Source organism: Alexandromys fortis, unplaced genomic scaffold (assembly GCF_014885135.2).
Source record: "Alexandromys fortis isolate MF-2015 unplaced genomic scaffold, M_Fortis_MF-2015_v1.1 scaffold_15, whole genome shotgun sequence".
Classification (NCBI taxonomy): Eukaryota; Metazoa; Chordata; class Mammalia; order Rodentia; family Cricetidae; genus Alexandromys; species Alexandromys fortis.
In genome coordinates this window covers 11,715,712-11,718,396 of record NW_026067911.1, presented here as the reverse complement: position 1 = coordinate 11,718,396, position 2,685 = coordinate 11,715,712, and positions in this window count along the sequence as shown.

Below are 2,685 nucleotides of genomic sequence, written 5' to 3'. Positions count from 1 at the left end.
AAGTAGGGTGAATTATCTTTGTGATTCTTTGGGTATGGGAGTCAGAGAGAAAAGGGATACAGCAGCAGATTTCCTGCTACAGATCTTGGGATGAGACTAAGGAATTGGAACTCAGTAGTTGGAAAGGGTAGATATGCTTTTAGCTTCCATGTTGTCTACCAAAGAGTAGCCCTTTGGTTAGCAGAGGTTGTCTGCTGCTGTTGATGGCTGGGATAAAGGAGGGAGTTTAGATGGAGAAGGTCTGTGGAATCCACAGAAGACTGAAATGGTGGATGGAGGGTGCAGGGAAACCTTGCATGTCTGTTCTAATGCAAACCTGGGAATGAGACTAGGGGACAAGATCTGGAAAATAGAAGTAAAAGATAAGGTCTTCAAGGAACATACCTAGCTGTCTAGAAGTCATGGACTCTCAGTTTGCTGGGAGCCTGCTTCAGTTTCCCTGTCTTCTTCAGCTGCTATGTTCCCAGTGAATCCTTTTGTTCTATTCATTTAGCCTCAGGACACAGCATGATCCCTATGTTCTTTGTCTTGATATCTGCATGAATTTATTATATTACATATTTATACCTACTCTATAACTTCTGAGGTAGTTGTTTAACTATCTTATTAACTAGAATATGATAATAAGCTCATGATTTTATCATAGTGAACTTACATTAAAAAGTAACTTTTCTGACACCACCTTTCTAAGGGTGTCAGACCCATTCTATACAATCACTAAATTAGCCACGAGAATGATGATCAATTTACATGAATTTTAAACTTTTTAATTTATTTTTCAGAACATTTTAATATTATACCCCAGAGTATTAGGCCAGAAAAGTGATTTTGCCTGGTGTTAAACATCTTAGGTTTTTGAATTGTGAAGTTTTAGAGGGAAGTTTAAAGACTCTATCAGGACCATTTGTTATTTTGAATTAAGATTCTGTGGTTCTGGTTAGCTGACTCTGAAGAATCAGCTCTGATTAACACAGTATCAGAACTAACAAAATGAAATTTCTTGCTGGAATACTTGACACTGCTCAAGTCGAGCTATGTAATTAGTGGTGTTTAAGACCAGCATCATCACTGAAGTGAAATCTTCTAGGAAATGTTTCCCAAGAGAGCAGACAAATAAGTTCTAGAGGTAGCCAAGGTTGTGCCTCATGCTGGCAGACAAACTTGGCAATGCTTAAGCATCCACCCAGGAGGTACCAGATTTGAAGGCATGAAGGGGTCATGGAGAACAGCTGTTCTCTTGGCGCTGTGAGAAGGCAGGAAAGGTAATTGGTGAAAATATAGCCTCAGTGGCAATTGGAGGCCCAGGACTTAATGGGTCTCTTTCACCATGAAGAGAGCCTTATGAGAGGATTTGGTGAAAGTACAGACTGGTTGCAGCAAGAGACTTCAGCATATCGGAGATGACAGTATAAAGGAAGTACCACCTAGAACAGCAACAGTAATGGAGTGGAATGAGCCAGAGCCTAGAACAAGCTGTGTGTGCTACAGGGGGTGGAGCGGGAGAACGAACCAAGTGCTTTTGTGTAGTGCAGAAGATCACAACTGGATCCCAGACATTATGTGGTTGGAACTTGGTTTTGCTTTGATTTGATTGTGACTGTGTCAAGATTTTTCCCTCTTAAAGTAAGAAAGTATTGTATTGGAGCCCACAGTGGAGTAACTAATTTCTTTACATTTTTTATTAATTTTTTGAAACTAAATTTTAAAAGGCTTTGCATTTCATGAGATTGGTTATTATATAAGGGATGACATTTTAATGCCTTTGAATTTATAAAGACTGTGGGACTTTATTTATGTTTTTAATGTGAAAGCTCAGGGATGAATTAGAAAGGAAGTGTTATGTCTTAATTGTGATATATTTGTGTGTCAAATTGACAAGAGATCGTTGTACTGGCAGCTTTGTGGGTCAACTTGACCCAAGCTTGAGTCGCCAGAGAGGCAGGAGCTTCAGTTGAAAAAAATGGCTCCATGGGATCAAACTTTAAGACATTTTCTCAGTTAGTGACCAATAGGGAAAGTCTCTGACCAGTGAGCGTGGTGCATTTCCTGGGCTGATGGTCCTTCTTTCTAAATAAAAGGAGACTCAGCAAGCCATGGAAGGCAAGGCAATAAATAGCATCCATTCATGGCTTCTGTATCAGCTTCTGCTTTCAGGGTCACCCCTGCTTGTGCTCCTATTCTGACTATTTCAAACAATGAACTATGATCTGGAAGAATAGGCCAAATAAGGACTTCCCTCCCAATGTGATTTTTAGTTGTGCTGTTTCTTCACAGCAATGGAAACCTTCACTAAGGTAGTCACTATCTGTAACCTGGTCAAAGCTCCTTATCATATAATTTAAGGAACAACACATTACTTCATGTTCCTTGGGTATCTGTGTGTTTTTCTGAGACAATGCTCCAGTTTTAAAATGGGAAACAAGCAGTAATTATATTCATTTTGTCTAATTTAAGTTTGTGATGACCACTTCAATCCTCAGCACTGTCTAGGAAAAAAGTATCCTGATTCCAGTGATCTAAGTTGATGTTTCACAAAACTGGTGATGGCAAGATAGGTGCAACACTGGCTTTAAAAATTCAATAGGCCATCCTAGTCTTACCGTGGGATGGGAAGACTAACTCATTTATTTTGGTTTTGTTTGGTGAAAGAAAGCATGAGTATATATGAAACAAGTGACATCATTC